At 35.0% G+C, this 21,275-nt stretch overlaps 1 protein-coding gene across 3 annotated transcripts in view; it reads right to left on the minus strand.

Moving 5' to 3' along the window:
• Positions 1-21,275, minus strand: part of LOC118271985 (ADP-ribosylation factor 6) — a 49,647-nt gene that overhangs the window by 22,332 nt on the left and 6,040 nt on the right. The window contains exons 1-2 of one of the 3 annotated variants that reach the window (XM_035588282.2): positions 19,518-19,724; positions 15,038-15,138 (exon numbers count right to left, since the gene is read on the minus strand). The gene's annotated coding sequence lies outside the window, so the exon portion shown is untranslated. Of the gene's footprint in view, positions 1-15,037; positions 15,139-19,517; positions 19,725-21,275 lie in introns of those variants that run through there. The other 2 variants (XM_050698949.1, XM_035588276.2) reach the window with 2 other exon arrangements.

A 21,275-nucleotide genomic window follows, 5' to 3' on the forward strand; every position in this document is an offset into this window, starting at 1 on the left:
TAACTCTATACTGTTACATGCCAGTTAAAACTTTTTTAATTTTACAATCAATAACATCGATGTCTATTGTAGATTGCAGACGTTTCGAAAGTAATGACGATGAAGATTGCGAGCTCCATTCATGAATAGCTAAATAAGACATTTAACAACTTTGTACGTCACAATTTCTCTAAGCGAGGAAGTGCATTAAATTGATACCGTCTAGTTTGCTACATCGTAAATCTCAGTCTCAAAAGTTAGCACTTTCATCAAACTAAAACCAGTTCTTCTGTTTTGCGAACACAGCAGACTTCGATAGCCTACTTCTGACAGTGTGGGCAAGTGGCGGAATCTAATTAGGCCAGTAATACTTGTTTCACTAGAGAACTTTTGGAATGGCTTATAGAGTTAGTGTAATAGAAATTGGATGAAATTTAGTTAGGTCCCTAGGTCCAGGTAAACAGAATTGCTAGCCGTATTAACTTTCGTTTTATCAACGCCGTTTTTTCTACGTATGCCCAGCTTATGGTAACAACATTACAACTAAGCCTTGTCAGCAAGTTTAAGCCTACATTTATCCTATTCCGCGTGAGCTCGATACGCCCACCATCAACCTGGGGTTTATAACCGCGTTCGATGCAAATTGGCTTCGTCAGCAGTTTCCATCAGACTTTCCGTACGATAACCCCGAGCCTTTTTTTTTCTATAAAATATTCATTACTAACGAACACTGCATTTCGTGATCGGTTATTTCGTTGTTTTTACGAGAGTTCAATCAATGAACTTGCAACTGCATTTTGATAGTAGAGTAATAAAAGAGACCTAGATTTACGACCCACAAGATTGATTTTTGTAGTTCATCAGAAAATAAACGTTCTTCCGAACCTTTTAACGAAATGACAATCACACATTACTAAGATGTTTAATTTGCAATGCTAATTTGGGTAGGTTTATGTTAACATAAAGTCAACTAGGGCGACGAAAGCTAAAAGAGAGGAAACATCTGAGACGATGCTTTATGACGCGAGCAACATCGTTACGACCGAGATTGCGGTGGGGAGAACCAAGATACAAGATGTTACTTAGACGCAAATATAAAATGTTACTTAAAGGAGAACTCAAAATAGGCACATCGGTTTTTAACACAATTCATGAACAGATTTAAAAAATAAGATATAGAGATAAGACTACTTCATCCTGTAAAAAACGGTTCTCATAAAATTTGATTAAAAACCATCTCAAAAAAAGTTTGAAAGCAAAAGTGACCCTCAAGTAAGTCCCGCCTTTTAACATGCTAAGCACGTTTAATCCACGTCCCGGGGTACGGTGATATATCGTGTGTTTCAAGCAGGTTCAGGTCTTATCGCGCGACCCAGACGACAGCTATATGAAAAAGAATGACGAACATTAACCAGCTAGACTGGAACGAGAAATTGATATAAAACGTGGTAGGAGTTTAAAGTGTATAACATTTTATGCACTTAGACACTATTAAACAAGTGCTGTTAAGATACCATACAGATAAAATTCTGAGATTCTAGTAATAAAACGAAATACGATAATTTTATTAGACTATTTACAACTCGTAAAGCTTTAAATGAAGCATTATGATACGGTAAAAATGCCATTTCTGAGTATAAAAATAATTCCACCAAATTGTTGTAATATATCACCTGCCTACCACACGCAATGTCGAGGCACCCTTCAACAAATCGGTTATGGTTTACGCTACATAGGCACTAATGTTATCATCGGACAACTGCCTTTTATAGCCATGGACGTTTTGTACCCCTTGAAACAACACCCTGACGGCACCATACGATTTATAGCTAGCAGGGGAGAACATATTGGGGTTGTTCACACAGCAGAACGATCGGTAAATCAGGAAACAATAGTAGCTGGATTTCAGTATCTGCAGAGATTTCATTTCGAGATTGTTGTTTTGAACCGCACTAAAAATTGAATTACGATTTATTGCTTTGAAATAGTATCGATATTTTTCTACGGTTGCCGCTTGAAAACAAAGAAAATATCAGCGTCTCAAGAATAAATCAACACACAAGCGGTTATAATAGGACCACAACCAGTAATTCTAGAATTTCTTTTAGAAATGACAAGATATTTAAAAAAAATCAGTTAACGTCAAAATCCAGTTTTTAACTAAACAAATGAACACCGGTTTAAATGAGGGTTGAAAGTTTGCTTAGCTGCAAAACAAATCTGCGAACGTTTCATAAAACTTTGTTCAGTGTTCTCAGTTCGAACATTCGAGAATAACTAACGTAGGTACTGGGATAATCCACTGGCTTTATGTGACTTAACTATAGGGGATCAAACTGGACCGGAACAAACAGAAACGGGGCTGGAGTTATGGGGAACGCACAAGGAGACAAAATAGGCCAAATTAATTGGTAGGACACACTTTTTCCGCATTCAGAATACCCTTCATGGTCTTTGGACTAAGGTCATACACTACCAAATAGGAGTTCTTTAAACAAAATGACTGCAATTTTTGCAGTAACGTTTCATCAAGAAAGTTTACAAAAACTGGTTTCAAAAAGCATATTCATGTGGAGTCCATTATGAATATTTACTAGACGAAATCAACTGCACTCCATCAAGTGTTTCTAGGCGGAAGACTTAAACCCGTTTCCTTGCACTACTGCACTCCGTGATAACGTTCACGAAGCCTTCTTTTACGTAACACGCTACTTACAGCGCAGCGTGTGTACATATAATACAAAGATTGTATAACAAAAACACACACAAATGACGCTTGTAAGATCCTTTTACTGATACCGCTAATAAAGACTGCCGTTGGCACAGAACGTGTAATTCAAAAATGTGTATTAGATTAATTGATTGAGTTAAACCATTTTATATTCTTTAAATATGTCTGTTCCTAAGCATGCTATCATAAAACTGGAAAGGAATACAAAAAGCGAGTGCAAAATGTTTCTTTGACAATGAATTAAACAAGAATATTAATGTAAATATGTCCATCGGTGACTGCAAGAGATCGAAACTTCACGGAAGATTGAACAATGACATAAGTATTTTATTGATCACTATTTACAATCATACATGGTTTTATAATCCTTACTTTGCAACACATGTGCATCTTACATCACCATGAACTTCAACATTTTTATATAGAATGGAAAATCCATATTTGCTCCAAAAAAACCGTGGGCTAGCTAGCTAGTACAAAAATAGTCTGGCAAATCATCTTTATTTTTATTAGAAGCCAAAAACGGTTCAGTTTATTGCAACCTCCCACTGAATGCAACGTGAAGCCCAGATGTGGCTGATGACAAGCGCTTACGTAATAAGATTAAAGGAATTTGTGTCACGATGGTTCATAGACATTGTCATAATAAACCTCATCCGTACCAGTTGTGTTTTCTAGGAAATTGCGAGTGATGGCTCAGAACTCAAGCGAATGGGAGGTCATTAAAACCACTTAAGAATTTCTATATAAGCTTACTGATGAGTGCTTACGATGGACGATATCAGAACTCTTTTATCAATAAAATCACTAAGAGAACTTCTGGAGACTTGGCTTTTTTTTAAGTATTATTTCCTACGTAATAGAATCAATCACCTTTCTCACTACCACTAAATAATGTATGAACTAAAAGGTGTTAGATTTTTTTCACAGTCGACAATAAAGTTGCGTGCCTCATAAAATTGGCACCCGCATTGATTTAAAACAAGGGAAAGGTCGCAATCGATCGACCTTCCGACCTGATGGCAATAAAACGTTTGAAGATTATTACAAAGATAGCTCAACCAATTACATGGAACTGTTTCATTTGATTTGCACGTATTGGTTGGTATAAATGTCGCAAATATCGATTAGGAGCATATGCAAATGGTCTATAGCCTATAGGGATGGTAACGAAGATTATTTATGAGGTACTCAAATGACTATTTTGGCATTAAGTGTCCTGTTTCCAGCTAGGTTTCAAGTTTTTGGAAGAGCCTTTTTTCTCAAATTGACGAATACAAAAACTACTAAAAAGATATAGTTAAGTAGTTACAACAAGTAAATTATCTATACACATACACATGCGATAATAGTAACACAGCCCATTCTAACCGGTTGATTAACCGAGTCTTATCACAATTTTCACATTCATAAATACATCCGGACTCAGAACTGATAACCCTGGCATTCGGTCTACATAACCGCCAAATACGTTTGCTCATGGCCGCTAAAATATAAAACGTTATTTTTATTTATAACATTAAATATGTCACCAAAATCCGTGCCATACATATTTCATGCGTTAAAAGGGTTTTGACCAAAATTCTTCACCTTTAATTAGGAGTTATTTAAAACGGCCATATTTTCTGAATACAAATGTAGGTTATAAAAATTTCTCATGTTTTTTTTGCGTTTTGTAATCTGCACTTAATTTCTACCACGATATTTTGTCAAAAGTTGTTCAGCTAAGCCCGTAAATTACCTTTTTAATTTAGTATAAATCAACATCAGTCTGATTCATAAAATAAATTGTTTAACAATGAACCCTCGTCCAAAATTGTTATACCGGAGATAAAATTTTCAGCCCAACGAATTTAGGAACAGAACAATTTGCGGATTGACCTTATTACATCACCCTTCCAGGAAACCAGTATCAATTACGGTTCGGTTGATTTAAATTTTATTTCGTAATTAGTCAAACACTTGTTTTAAAAAACCTTTTCGTATTGACTAAAATCAAGTCTAAGGAGTGTTTTTAATACAATGGACGATGATAGGCCAATAAATGCTTTGTCTGGTCAAGAGGAAACTTTTCGGTCTTATGTCTGCCTGTACAACGTTGATAAAGGGGATAGAACCTTTGTGGTATAACCATCCATCCGCCATTTTTTCCCAAAGTTATGACGCATGACGACACTGGCATGTGTAAGGATACTTTCAGGACGGAAAAGCTTTTATTTTGTTCCAGAAAGTAATAGAAATAAAATATTGGTTATTTCTTTTATTGGTCGAAAAGGAGATGGCTCTTTCTTTTATCAGGATCATGATGCATTGCGACACCAGATTAAGTTTAATCGGTTTTCTCCTCACGGATTTATATTGCACTTTTAAAATAACATGTGACATTTAAAAACAAAGTACTGTATCAGCATAATAATATTATTTTCTGTTTACTTCAATAAACTCCTTAATTTTCCATACTTGTTCAATCGTTTGTGACGAAAATCTTCAATAGCTTCGCGTCTCAATAGACAAAGGATATAAAGCCTTTGTTAGATTTTCTTGCAAAGTATTTAATTTATAATTTATATGGGCCATATCAAGCTACACTGCTTCAGCCTCAACTTGTTTCTTCAGAGTTGACTAATTTTTCAATTTCTTTTTTTTAGATCAATCGTAGTACTGACTGATCATAAATATATGAAGTTCACTTAGAAAATGGTAAAAAGTTACTTTCAGCGAAAACGGTTACAAGCTAATCAAGTCCTCCTACTTTAATCCTATTAAGACTTAATTTCATAATTACGCCTATCATTAAAGGTACAGACATAAAGAAAAAGCAATGTAGCTCATACAGACCTTAATAACTTTGCCGGCAATAAACCAGAGTTTACAGCGGTCACATTATCACCAAGTTTTATTATACATCTAATTCATCCCACTTACGTGGGAAAGCAAACATAATGCACTTTCCTTTTCTTTCATTGAAAAACCAACAACACGTTCTAGTACAAAAGGTTTATTATTAAACACGTCATCAATCGCGGGAGTGTTATTAAAGTAAATGTTTATTTGAAATATCTTATCATAAATGGTATCTCTTGGTACATGGGTACTAGGTTCGGGATGGAATTTGTGTCATGGCCGCTAACGACTGTGGCGGACCGCAAAAATGTTTTGCCAACACGGAATACAAAATGTAGATGGAACCTATTGTAAAACTAACCAGACATAATGGTGAATCGGTTACATTGAACATTAGAAAGTTTGTTATAGCCAGCCAGACACTCGAAATCGTGCGGTGAAAATTTTGCAAACACTGGCCATCTGGGAGTAATTTTAGGAGCTTAACGATTGTTTAATGATAATGCAGACAATAGGAGTCACCAAAAAAATCGTTTTAAAAACGAATAGCGCCCAGAAAGTGCTAATATGTCCGCCAATAACCGTCATAACAACGTCATTACTTATTGCATTTTAGCAACTTGGACATTTTCAATTCTATCAACGAAACATTTCTAGATAGTATTCGCCGTCAACAAGCAAATAGCAATATGCTTTGACTACAGCGTTCTTAAAGAAGCTATGAAAGTTATCCAGTTGGAATTCAATTTGAACTGGAGCGTAAATGGTATCGGAATAGCTGTATTGGACTTGGCACTGTAATAAAAGGAACCCAATAAGCCCCAAGCCTACAAGGTATTATTCCGTGTTTGTTCTTGTTGTATGAGGATAACATGTATCTAATTAATTTATGATTATATCTCCCCGCTCACTTGTTTTCTGTGGAGAAGGATCAAATGAGATTATCCGAAATTCTCTTGAAGTAACTACAAAAGGTAGAACGTGATAAAATGCAAAGAGAACAGAGATAATCCGAACAGGGAGTTGATAAAGTGAGCAAAGGATTACAGAACACATAGAACAATAGTGACCTAACTGTCAAAAGAAATTTTTTAGACACCGAAAACAGTACAATCTTAATTCGGAAAGAATGGTAGTGAGAGTTGACGAGAATCCTGCATTTAGTTTTCATTTCTCCCTTGACCGTAGATCTAGCTAAACAATACTACTGTTACATTTCTAATTTCTATGGCTTCATATGCATATAATCAGACAACACATTGAATAATCGCTAATCAGCAAATCCAAAACCAGACACATCAAATTTTTGAAATTTAACAAAGGCTCTCATTTTTACTACCAACCACACTCGCAACAAAGCTACGCAGTCTAATTATCCGTCTCTAGATTAAACAGATACATTGAATAAGCAATTAATTAGCTATTGACTTTCCTAATACGATCTTGCAACAGACTGTTCCATCTCAAAAACCCACGAGGAAACAGTGGTGCGAGATACATTGTAAAGGTTCGCTATTATTATGAGCCCACGTTTATTTCGATTATTTTCGGGTTTCCAGTGACTGTTGATTGTGACGATAAATAAACATCGTAATTGACTGCTTCTGTTTTTCATTGAAGTTTGGCGTGATGTTGCTATTAGTGTTTTTTGTGCCGCTGCTACTTGTGATACGCCGTCTTTATTGAATTTTGGAAGTGTTTTGCCAACACGGAATACAAAATGTAGATATACCTCTGTAAAACTAACTTTTACATAATGGTGAATCGGTTACATTGTTTTCATTAGAAAGTTTGTTATAGCCAGCCAGACACTCGAAATCGTGCGGTGAAAATTTTGCAAACACTGGCCATCTGGGAGTAATTTTAGGAGCTTAACGATTGTTTAATGATAATGCAGACAATGGGACTCAGAAAAAAATTGTTCGTTTCGAGACGAATAGTACCCAGAAACTGTGCTAATATGTCCGTCAATAACCGCCATGACAACGACGTTAACAATACACATAGTTGCATTTTAGCAACTTGGACATTTTCAATTCTTTCAACGGACAATTCCTAGATAGTATGCGACGTCAAATGCTTAGCAAATAGCAATATGCTTTGACTACAGCGTTCTTAAAGAAGCTATGAAAGTTATCCAGTTGGAATTCAATTTGAACTGGAGCGTAAATGGTATCGGAATAGCTGTATTGGACTTGGCACTGTAATAAAATCCGAACCCAATAAGCCCCAAGCCTACAAGGTATTATTCCGTGTTTGTTCTTGTTGTATGAGGATAACATGTATCTAATTAATTTATGATTATATCTCCCCGCTCACTTGTTTTCTGTGGAGAAGGATCAAATGAGATTATCCGAAATTCTCTTAGAGTAACTACAAAAAGTTGAACGTGCATTTTGCAAAGAGAACAGAGATAATCCGAACAAAGGGTTGATAAAGTGAGCATAGGATTTTACAGAACAATAGTGACCTAACTGTCAAATGAAAATTTAAGGTAGGAACAAAAACACCGAAAAAAGTACAATCTTAATTCGGAAAGAATTGTAGTGAGAGTTGACGAGAATCCTGCATTTCTGTTTAGTCATTTAGGTTTAATATTCAGTATAACGTGTAATCCTTTTCATAATTCTCCCATGGCCGTAGATCTAGCTAGACTCTAGACAATACTATTATTACATTTCTATTTTCAATGGCTTCCTATGCATCTAGTCAGACAACACATTGAATAATAGCTTATTATGATCAGCAAATCCATAATTAACCAGACACATCAAATTTCAAAACAAAGGCTCTCAATTTTTACTACTAACCGCATTCAACAAAGCTACGCAGTCTAATTATCCGTCTCTAGATTAAACAGATACATTGAATAAGACAATTAATTAGCTAATGACCTTGTTCCTAATACGATCTTGCAACAGACATTTTGTTCCATCTCAAAATACCCACGAGGAAACAGTGGTGCGAGATAGCATTGTAATGGGTTCGCTAACCGTTGTAAACTTTTATGAGCCCACGTTTATTTCGATTATTTTCGGGTTTCCAGTGACTTTGATTGTGGCGATAAATAAACATCGTAATTGACTGCTTCTGTTTTTCATTGAAGTTTGGCGTGACTTGTTGCTATTAGTGTTTTTTTTTTTGAAGCTGCTACTTGTGATACGCCGTCTTTATTGAATTTTGGATTAGTGGGTGTTTATAGTAAGTAGGTATAGAAACTAATATACTCTCTTTTAAAGTGATACTTTTACATTATAGAAGTATCTGACCAGATCTAACTTCCAATAAAGGCAGACATAAAAGATTTACATACGCATTGTTTTCATGTCTACAATATTTACTGTCCGTAAATATGCGAAATTGTCAAGTTAATTGTTGACAGAGAAGCAATCAATCACCCATTATTTACTTACAAACCATTGGTGCTATTGGCTTTCATACGTTCAGTAATACATATTCTAATACTACAGTAATAAACTAAATGGTGTCAGTATTTTAAAATTACTCTTAATCTACCAGATCTTATTTGCATCGAAATAACAAATAAATAGCTTTCCATGACACATCCTTTTCAAAGTCCGTTAAAACTTCAAAATAAAAACCACACGTTGCTTAACAATTACGTAGATTGCATGTCGCTTTAGCACATGTGTGGGGTTAACAAACTTTACTGTAAGCGTCCCCCTGAAGCGCGCTGCGTTGATGTAAACATCACTTGTTTGAGCACAAGCACAACTAGCCAGGGTTGACTCGTTGTCACACTCGTTATTTTTAGATCTAGCACTTACTTTAAACAACATAACATCAGTGTGAATATCCTTCATGATAAACGGACTTGCATTTAGCAACCCTACATGACTAACACCGCAAATCCCTTCGGTTTGATTTATGTGGGCTATTTGGCGCCTCGCACACTCTATAATCGAGAAATCCGAGACCACAATCAGTCACGCCTAATCGTTTTATTATCAACATTAAACTGTTCATTGTAAATCAATGACATAATAATCTGTTTAGATGTTAAGATAATTAGCAAAGAATTTTGATTTCAGAGTTGTTTCTAAGAAATCTGCCTTGTTTACAAAATTCACACGACTTTCGTAAAATACAGGCGTCGAACAATAAGGAAAGAATTTTCATAAGAATGGTTTATTGGGCTCTCGAATTCGGCGTCGGAAAAATATTCGACACCTGGGGAAAACAAATTAGCCGGCACTTATTAAGCCAGGCCACTTAACGAGGCTAAAGTAAATAGAGAATTGAAGCTTGGAGCTAAAAGCTTGGGGAGCTCTTTAGACGGTTATTAGAATTTAGTTACTAAATCTTCATTACAAAGTCGCTATAGAACAAACACAAGATTTTCTTCGATATTATCCTTTAGCTAATTAAATTAAATTAGACCATATGGACCATAATTTTATGATTGAGTTTGCAGTTGATGGTTTTGATTTGTCGCAAAAAAGATTCTGGTAGTAGGTATAACAAATTAATCTCTTTTGAAAATTACAGTGACAATGATCTAACATTCCAATTAAGAACAATGGAGAATGTGTGACATAGGGGTGGGAAAAGGAAGAGCATAAACTTCCTTGTTATGTGGTACCCACACTTACTATTTACTTTTCTAATTGAGTTACATACGTGTGAAAGTCCACCGCATTAAAATATTTTTCCAAGAATATTGTTATACCTAATATAATATTAATAACTTTACAGCTAGGCAATGCAATCAGACTTACCTAAAACATACCGTGGCATGAATAGAAACACGATAATTCAAAATATTTTACAAAAATATCCTCGTATTAAATATAATTATTATACTAGATGCCGAGGTCATGGTATTAGAATAAAGGATAAGGATAAAATAACTCCCATAATAATATGTTTAAATATAAGTAACTATATTCCATACTTCTTCGGACAAACGCTAACTAAGGATTAATATCCTTAGTACGAGTTAGCTTTTACTACTAACGAGATCGAAACGAGATGCTCTAATTGGTTGGTTCATTCGCACTGGCCAATCAGAGAGCCGAACGCGCTCGCGTTTCATTTTCGTTCAACGTAAAGCAAATTCGTACTAAGAGACAGACAGACGAACTAGAATAAAGAGCACCCTCTAGTAAAATGGCAAAACGACAAACGGTTGCAGTTCGACACCAAGACTTGAAGATGGAATTAAGCGGCGTGCTGTTAGAGAAGCTAATATCTAGCAGAAGACCAAGAAGATTTTGACATTGAGTAACAATGCGACTTCAAGAAACTAAATAGAGATAGAAGAAAAAGATTACAAAAGCGGGATGACTATAAGAAAATTAGAACAAAACTATTAAAAACACCAGATGTGTTTGTTGCATCACTGCTGAACTAATTGATCTATTAATGCATACCGCAACCCACATTTAACGTACCTACCGTAGACAAATAAAAATGATTATTGTGGTACATGTTTATATGTTACAAAAGAAAATTATTTTTCACGCATGGATAATGGTATAAAATGGATGAATAAAAATTCTGCTATTGGGAGATTTGGAAGAACTGATGCCGCCAATAATTCCTTGCACCATAACATAGCTATACCAAAAACAGAATCAATACCAACTACCTACTTAGAAGATTTCCGAAGTTCAAATGAGTACAAACAGCAGCCGCGCTCACAGTCGGGGAATACATAATATTGATTCCTTCAAACGACAATTATGTACCGGCGACATCCGGGATGCCCTTGCCGTATGCTGTTCACATTTAAATGAGCCTGGCCGATATGCTCCCATAATATCGATTGAAGAACATTTATGAAGACCACAGGACATGAGGATGAGGAAGGAAAGCATTCACTTTGGGATTTATATATTCTTGAAAGGGAATCTATTCTAGGTTGCTATTAATGTCTTTTGTGATGATGATGTGGTTGATGTCAGTGTAAAAAATCGCTTTCCTGTAGGAAACGCGGAAAGCAAATTTTTACACACCATGAAACCAAATTTAATCCACCCGACCAAAAAGACTGGCAAAAACATTATATCCTAAGCTAAGCCCCCATGTTAACATAAAACAATTTATTCCGTACGTAACATACCGGTACTTGGGTACAAGTTAAGCGGTGCTAGAACAACGGTCAACGAAGTCACCATGAATACTAATTGGTTTACCGTCAATAGGTTCAACGTAAGCTTCAACCAATACATGTTTAAGCGCTTAAGCTGCTTTTTGGAGTTTAAAATCACGTTAAACAGCCTTTATTGGTTATGGTTATTAAAGTAGGTTATTGATGGAATTATTCAAAGCGTGTACAACATTTTGGAAAGAAGGAATATTGGGAACAGGCCAAAACTTAAGAATGTATCAGATCACCAATGCATTAGACTGACTGTAAAAAATTGCAGTTAATGGTCTAAAATTGATGATTACGAAAACAGTTAAAGAACTACAGCCAAAAACAGAAACAGCAGGGATAGCGGTGATGAGTTTATGATGATGTGATGACCACATCGTGAAGACTTTAATAATGAAGAAGAATATCACAATCCTACTTTCACCGAAAACAAATACACAGTTTGAAGACTTTGAAGCAAGAATAGAGATGTAAACTATCCAAGAATGGCAATTACACACTGACAATATCGTGTCAAACAAGCTTATTTCTTCCCAACTGGTCATGGTGGGCGTGCCAACTATATGAAAGGGAATACATTAACAAGTAACCATTCGTAGGCGATACAAACAACTAGTCGTTATTTATGCAATAACATTGAATTATAAATGTAACTGTTCTATCGGGGGCATCGATTTATTAATTGTTGATTTGTCAAAATTAATAAACCAATCATGTTTGTGGAATTATAGATCAAAGAGTCGTTGTGGACTTTCAATCCGGAACGAGCCACAAACTTTACTAAATTACCGATGTCGTATATGATTAGACGTAAAAGTCATATCTACACCAACGTTTGCTTTATAAATGGGATCCAATTGCACACATTAACGTCTTTGTAGTATTTTTAAACATTCGTTGAAAAGCGTGACATTATCCTCATGATTTCCCCTCGCAAATAGGGCTGAAATGGCCCGTCATAAATTATTTCTAAGGAAACCACTTACATGCGATCCGTTTTAACTCGGAATATCCTATGAGTTGGCGTAATAACTATTTTTTTAATTCCTGATACTTTTAGGTGTGGGGTAAGGCGAGGCGACGATGATTCATGTAACCTAACAAAGACACCTAATTTAAATTCATTTGATGCCAACTTGTTAATTAATTAGTGTAATAACAATGAAAGTTGTCATTTACAAATTCTCACAGTCTGCAATTGGCAATTACAGAAGCAATGAAGACGAAGTATTGTGTAGTGTTGTGGTTAAGACAAGTGCAATCCAATGTCAGGATCCAATCTCTGGTATAATGGAAAATCAAGTGTCAAAATTCGTAATTTAAAACAGGATTATTTTTTTTTACTTAGGAGGAATAAAATTAAAATTACCATAAGAAGTTACAAGTTTAATATAATTTGTTGCAATAATTTTGATCAATACGGATGGTCTCTTTAGAAGACGTATGAGCGTTTGTTTACAGCCCAAAAACCTCATAAGGTAATAGTGTCACTGGGAAGAACATTATGTCAGGTAATTATATTACCAGTGAAAGCACCATCCAAGTGACTATCTCGACTTAAACAAACGAACCCAAAATCTAGTCAAACAGTACGAAAGGTTGGCTCTATGAAACGTTAGACAAACAGACGACACTTCGCACTATATACAACTAAGGTCGGTTATAATAGTTAACTAAACAAGCGTGAACATGTTTCTGTACACATTTATATCGATTGTTGTTAAGCCGGGGATTGTGTGATCTAGACATGAAATAATAGTAATGTTTGTTAAGAGGATTTTTTCTCTTACAGACGTCCTTTTTGACAGTCAGGACACGTCATTACTGGGAAAGAAAAGACAGACGCAAAAAGTAAATATGCCCCATTTTTGTCAAATACTCAAGCTAATGATTACTACTAGACCAAGAAGCACGTGGCATTTTAATTAGTCACAAAAATACGATATAAAATCTTGTTGTTAGTTGCTGTTTCCAGAAATTACGACCTTCAACAGAATATTTAATCCAGAAAGCTAGCTGAACATTGTCTCCAAAATTAAATTGAATAATTAAAGAGGCAGAGAAGAAATCTGACGAACATAAAGCAAACTTAACATATAAGCCCAAAAAAGTCGTTTCTCAAAAAGACTAACAATCCTCGTAGCGTCTCTTGAGAGTATGAACAAACGTACCTACTTTTTGTAAGAGCTCCAAAAACACATTTCGTCAAATATTCCCAATAGCCTGTTTACTGTTATGACTCGAGAATTTTGCCAACGAAGAAACCATACAGGTGCAGATATTCTGATGTAATCATGAAAGTTTGATCTAAGCCCGTAAGTACACTTGAAGTTGGGTCGGGAGTGAATTTAACAATTCATGGTAGAAAGCTGTTCGATTCATGTTCCTAGCCATGCAGGTACATCTTAGGACCACTAAAGGCTAGATCTAAAAGCCATGATAAAAGTAGTACGAAGGGATGGACATAAGAGAAATTGCTTTTCTGTTCAATGAAATTGAATTGAACTCCGTAAATAGACCGTTATTTTCGAAGCCCAAAAAGTAGTTCAATAGTGTCTGCTGAGATTGTTAAATGTGACGACACGGTAAATTCTTTTCACTTTACGTTCAATTGAAAGTAATTTAGACTGTTTCACAGACCTATTCAATCTCTTCAGAACTATAGAACGTCTACAGAACTAAAAACATCGGATCCCTATTTAAAACTGTCCAAATGTTTATTATAATGTCCAAGAGGTATTCAAGGTCATTAAGTTTTGGGGTGCGAGTCGTCCGATTACTCGAATATAGTATCAACTTACATCAGGCGAAACCGATTGAGACCCGAGTCTCGGGTTTGGGTTACTTTCTCGGATTCGCGGCTGCATTTTTAACGATCTTTTAGACGGGTTTCGACTTAAGATGGAGCACGCAAATGGAATGGTCGGGGTAAAACCGTTTCCTTGTCTTGAGAAAAATATTTTGTCCCCTAAACCTTGGAATTATTAATTTATTTTCAAGTTTTCATCTTAGTCTGTGAATACAATCACTTATTAAATATAGGTAGCAGTATTGACGTCGATTTACCTCGAATCCAATTGATTACGGTATCGTGCCATGGCAAAATTGTCAGCTTTGATGTTGTAAAATAAAATGAGTCATCTGTTTCTGATAAAATCAAAACCTGTTTGAGGTTGTATTGATCTCATATTGGCAATGAACTTGGTTGCTAAGCTGTTAATAATAATTTTGTTTAAACAGGGACTCGCGTTCATCGGAATTCTGATAGTCAGAATTTGTTTTAAATCCCTCGTGTGTTTTGATGGATTACTATGTTGGATAGCAATCCAAGATACAGAAATATACTTCGTAGTATTACTTACATCAACAAGATACCGCCAACACACAGGAACCATTCCACACTGTTGGATCACTTCAACAATCCTACCACACTGTTGCTTATCTAACAGCACGCACACATAACCTGAAACAATGGACAAACTATGTTAAACAATTGAACAACACGTGGTAAACACATTCCAGATTCTGTGCTGAATACTAATACCCAAATCCTCAAATGTCAGTTAACTTTGAAATAATTCTTTGCACATTTGTTTCATAATAGGTACCATACGTTTTAGAAACTACTATAAGGAAGGCGATAAGGAAAACTACACATGGTAACAAGAATCCATTTTTTATTTGAATATTTGAATAAGTCGATAACATAATAATTAATTAAGAGTATGTATAACGAAAGTTGTATAATTATATTTCAATATGATTTAGTTTTGAACTTAGGACACTTCTTTATTTGAGCACACATCACTCTCATCACGGCCGTATTCTAACCTTGAAATGTATATAATCACAGTGTTGTGGTAGTATAGTAACTGTTATCAGTTTCTATAATAAATATTATCAGACAATAATGCTTAATAGCGTAATAAATACTCATTAGTGCTAGTAGTGTTAGCTTAATATTAAAAATATAGGTTTCTATGACAATCAGACTCATCACAGCTTTATAAGCTTTTTAATATTTAAAGTTAGGACTAGATACTAGAAATAAGAATGGAAGTCCATTAAAAAGACAAATAGTACAGAGAAGGAAATCATTACTCAAGAACAACCAACATTAAGTCAAAAGCAATCAAGGTGTATCAACAAATTTAAGGAATCTTGTTTCGAAGAATCACCCACCAGAAATGAGGAAAGACGTTATATTTCTGAGAATATATTTTAAGGCAACCTTCTCTCTTTGGGTCGAAATTAAAAATGTGAAGCATGAATCAGGTTCTTGTACCTGACTTAGTGGGCGTGGGCACTTTAGAAAATTCTCCACGAGAATTAAGGCATTTGAGTCCAAGGAGCTACCACAAAGGCCAGATGAAGGCTACGTATTAAAGGATAAAAGTTAAAGGTGAAGTAATCAAGTTTGGAGAAAATATCAATAAAATTTTAAATAAATGTGGTTTGTAACCATTATTAAGTAATCACGAGAACGGAGAACCTGCTTGGCACATGTCCAAATTGGATTATAGTAAAATATTCTCTGAATTAAGAACAGAAGCGCTCATATTTTCCAATCAATCCGTTTCGATGTTTCATATAACTCCGATTTTAACTATCATAGGAATTAATAACGTGTCATTTTCTAATTAAACTTAGTTAACTAAGTCAATTAGTTTGAAAGAAACCACAGTTACCATTTTACTTTTAGCTTGGTGAGTAATATCAACGAACTACAAGAACTGGACTAGAATTTACAATCTGAACTTTAAATTCTGTACAAAAATTCAATCAGTTTAAACATTTTCCTAGCGTCGCAGACAGAACAACTACACGTAAATTACATTTCATATCTCTTAAGAATATGATTATGAAGGGTAAAAGTAAAGCCAAAACGTTGAGCACCCATTTTGGACTTTCATTGGCCGTGATTAAGTTTAGTTTACAGAAGCAAATGGATCCATTCGGTTTACTTTCACTTGCCTCAGGCAGTCATATCATTGAGATCCACACCTTTGAAGCCTCTCAAGAAACATGGACAATTCCTATTTTCATCTCGTACTTCTAACGTTTTCATTTTGATTATTTTCCTCTACGTTTACGAACGTATTTTGTAACCACGTCATAGCAACATTTCAATTACCGAATTCACTTTCATTATCCACTTCCATTAGACTTTAAAGGTTATTTCGGGCGTAAAATCCAATTCTTGAGTCACGAATTACCTACTTCTTACATTTTGTATTTTATTCTTTGTCACAAACAATTCAAAATACCGTGACATCTTTATCTAAGTTTTGAATAATGCCACTGACTGATGTGATAATAAGTAATCGTACAATATGAAGGTCGTATTAATACTAATTACTAATTATGTCCACACGTGTTCCAGCACCTGTCACCAAATTCAATCATGGAAACCATACGTGGAGTAGGCACGATGCTTTAAATGACATATGATTTGTCACCTACCAATACAAGTCTATGAACCTATTGTTCTGTGAAACTTCTTCAATAGATTATGAGCATTATTACAATAGGGTAAAGCTGAATATCTGAAGAGACAGATTGGAGTACGTTGACGTGCTGTTGTCAGTACAATACTTGACAACAGTGAAGTAAATTACAAATGAAACCTTGGACAGTCTTTCCGCATACCGAAAGGCTTAGAACAGATGACAATCGCTTGTTGCGATTGTGACGTATTGCTGTTGTTAGGTCCATTATTATGTATGAACTAACTATTGCTTGCGAATTTGTCCGTGTATAATAAAGACTTCTGACAGAAATTGGGATTTTTATTACATATTTTTAAAATAAAAACAGCCTAACTTATTCCTTATTACAGCTAAATAACCAATAAAAGTCCCGTCAAAATTGATCCAGCTATTACCGAGATCGGCCTGTGATTTTGAAGTGTGTATCCTACCTATGTATATAAAAAAATATGTATGTAGCAAAAAACCGGTTATTCCAGCATTACAAACAGACACTCCAATTTTATTTATTAGTCTAGATGAATTTTGCTTACTTATGCCCAGCTGTGTTTTATCAAATGCTAAACTATCTGATCTATAACATTGCGAATACGTGTAGGCAATTAGATAACAATCTGTTTTAGCTTTTTGAAAATCATCTAGTGTCGATGAGTTGATTTTAGGTGGCAATTTTCGGAAACGTTTAATGGTTACTTAAACTATTCCTTAGTAACGATTTTATTCCAAAAACAATTGCTAAATACTGCGTAAAGTAACCATTAAATGACTCTGACTACGGTAGTGAGTCAAACGGTAGTTAACTCCAGCGCCATTGCCATCGTTCAATAAAACGTAGTTTATGACATTTCTAAAGCGTACATAAAAACTTTCTTTAACAATATTACAGTTACCAACGAGAAAGTAAGCATAAAAACTCTATAGAAACCTTCTACAAGCGTTTTGAACGAATCAATAATTTATTTTCGTACAGAATTATGTGTCGCGTGTATTAGGCCATTTAAGGGTGAAGGCGACACCTAGTCTAAATAAAAATATTTCCCACGTTCCATGATGTCATGTCAACGACCTTAAACAAAATATATTACGATGCTAGTATGATTTAGTATTCTATTCCACTAATTTTACGGTTTAACTTTAAATGGTCGGTATGTTGAACATTTTTGAACTATTAATGTTAGAAATACTGCAATAGTATTTCACAACTGTCATATAACTAGGTAGTAAATGATGTCGGTTTCTAGGTACCTATATATTTTTTGAAGATTAGGAACTGTTGTCTATCAAAAACACCTGTCTGATTGTATACAAACCTACTAAGATAATTTCGTAGGTACACTTGGTAAGTATCTACCTAATTACATATTCATAAATAGAGCAAGGAAAGAGCCCAAAAGTGACGACTTGCGGTTAGTATAAGCACCTGTAAGGCCAGAAACAACAGACAAAAAAGCCAAAGGGTTTTTTTAATCTGTCGTTTCTGGCCTCAGACCAGCAAGGGTAAAGACCCTGGTTATTCTGAGGCCCAATATTAAATTTCAATTTTTACTTAAGCATATAAACAAGAATGAAAAACTAACATTATCATAAATCACGTGTTTTAATACTATTATGTTTGAACCAGTGAACTGCAAAATTGAAGCCTTTGGTCACGTAGCTAAGGATCATAATTTGCTTTAGACAAAGTCTTTTATTCAACAGGCGTTGTTCTTTCATCTTTTAGAACATGCTATGCGATACTAGTTCTTATTCCCTCCACGTTCTCTAAACTAACTGACCTAAAGAATTTCGTATTGAGCTCAGCATCATGATCATCATGAAAGTCATAGCATAACTACTGAGTATTCAGTTCTGCTTTGAGATCCTAACGAACATTTTAACTATTCATAAGTTAAACTAGCATAAACAGGTAACTAATACTATAAATTAAATAAGTATCTTCAAAATTGTCAAAAATAAGGAAAATGCAGACAAAATACCATTCAATGGTTATAATATATGACAAAAACTTGTCTACATAACAGATTACATCAAGGAACACTTATGAAACAGACGATTAATAACCATCTTTAGTACCTAATGACAGTTGAATAATGTGTCTTAGTTAAGGATTAAATTCAACTTGTATAAAACATTCCTGCACCTTGAAATCATACACCGATGCAAATGACATAAGAACAACTGCAGTTTCTGTAATATCTAATGAGGTGTGTCTATGTTCTTGGAATGTTAAATAGTTTCTTGTACTTCTTCATTGTCAAAGACTAAAAACAAACTTTACAAGGACTTAAATATCACCAAAATAAATATGCGAGAGTAAAAAACGCAAAAAAATCAATTTTGCTGATATACAGACCTGTCACCGAAAAATATGTTCCAAAAAGCAAAAATTCCTTGACACAGGTCAAATCCTCAAAGCCACAAAATTTCAAAATCACAAATCACACACAAAACTGACACATTCCATCGTGTGTATGGCCCCTCTACACTGGTCTGTGAGCGCGGTAATCTGCGCGAGAGCACGCAAGCTTCCGTCCGTAACGCACACCCACCACAAGTCAACTGAGCAATGTACGAGCGAGCGAGGTAGCGATCGTAACGTAATGACAGTAAACGGACATGCGGAATGTTGATATTTGATAAAAGTAACTATTGGATTAAATAACTGAATATCATTTTAAGCAAGTCAGTTTAGGAAATTAAGTAAATTAAGTAGAAGAGGTATGCTGTCTCGGTTTTAGAAAATATTGGGCTTGTATTTGAATTCGAACGAATCTGTAAAACGTAACGAAGAGATGGTATTTTGGGCAAAAGGGACCAAAAATGTTGTAATTGACAATATAATATGCATAGACAATTTGATTCTTTAGAGGTCCATTAAAATTATACTACATGTGACTGATGAAAATTAAGGGAATTTCTAGCAAGTAAGCAATTATCACTACTCGGAAATAGGCGATAAAAGGATGACTGAGTGAAACGCCCCCTTTTCGAACCCGAGTGAGACACAACATGGTTTTCAACAACAAAGTAGAAGTGTGGATGATATATCCTGTGTATTTATTGAATTCGTCATGAGCTACTAAACGCTTGTTACTTGCAACGGATTCCACGTATCAGTTGCCATCCGCCGCAGCCATGCCGCTGCGCATGAGTAACGAGGTCTCGCCACAGTAAACATTAGGATAGAAGGTCTAACCTAACCTGGAGCCTTTACACGCAATTTCCTACTCTGGTATCTTTGGATTTGAGTATAAAATCAAGCATCAGATGCCTGCGATGACCTGCCAAAAATGGTCAAACTTAGTAATTTAGTTTAATAAAGTCAAATAACTTAAATTTTTGCTATGACAAACATTTCGAGAAATAAGAAAAGTGGTTGAGAAAAAATCACTGAAAATTACAATTAAATGTTTCTGCAAGATCGAAATAGCACTTACTAAAATGCAATAGCAAATGTTTAATTAGATATTTTCTATAATTCCTATCCGTATAAACTCAACCTCCTGTAATTATTTACAATGCGGTATACACGCGCACGCACGACACAGAACCGACAATGATATGCTCATTGCGTCCAGATTTAGAAGATGGTTTCACGGATAAGCCTACGCCAGGTAAACTAAGACCATTTATATAATTCTAGTTTATAAGGAAAGTATAATAAAGTTGTTTATTCAATGAACTATTCTTAGATCTAGCTCAATTCAAACTACTTGAAGTTTATGAAGCCTTCACTAATTTTAATGGGAAACGACCAAAAGTTTGGTTTAACTTTGAAAACAAAAGCCGACCGAAAATTAGAGCAACGGCTATTCGACCGCAATTATTTCGTCAAGCGTGAACAATATACTAAGTGGAGTGTCTACTATACAACACTGGGAGCTGAAATTTTGGTTCGTTAGTAAATACTCGTAATAGAAGGGTTTATAAATGTAACCACCGTGACTTATAAATATTTATAATAATATTAACTAGCAACTTTTGCACGGTTTCACTCGCTCTGCTGGGTTCCCATTGGCATTGACCTTCCTCGATAAATAATTGGTCCAAACGAAAAGTTCTTTTACCAAATCGAACCAGTAGTTCTAGGGATTAATGCGTTTAAACTAAC

Source organism: Spodoptera frugiperda, chromosome 15 (genome assembly GCF_023101765.2).
Source record: "Spodoptera frugiperda isolate SF20-4 chromosome 15, AGI-APGP_CSIRO_Sfru_2.0, whole genome shotgun sequence".
NCBI lineage: Eukaryota > Metazoa > Arthropoda > Insecta > Lepidoptera > Noctuidae > Spodoptera > Spodoptera frugiperda.